Consider the following 292-nt stretch of genomic DNA (forward strand, 5'->3'; position numbering starts at 1 on the left):
GACCTCATTCATTCATGTGACCTCATTCATTCATGTGACCTCATTCACTGTTGCCACCACTGAAGAAGGAGCAGCTGAAAGAAAAAGAGGGGAAAAGATAATTTAGTCGAATCTAGTTTTCACTGCCTGTTCTCCAGATCCACTCCAGTCCAGGTGGTGGCGGTACTGGGCTGGAAATGGCTTTAAACCTGCAATCAGAGTGAAAGAAGAAGAAGAAACTTACTTGGAAAGTGCATATTCAAAACATAATAGATAAATGTAAGAGAGTGTTAAATGTAATGAGGTGTTTGGT

Source organism: Nematolebias whitei, chromosome 3, assembly GCF_014905685.2.
Source record: "Nematolebias whitei isolate Nwh7 chromosome 3, NemWhi1, whole genome shotgun sequence".
NCBI lineage: Eukaryota > Metazoa > Chordata > Actinopteri > Cyprinodontiformes > Rivulidae > Nematolebias > Nematolebias whitei.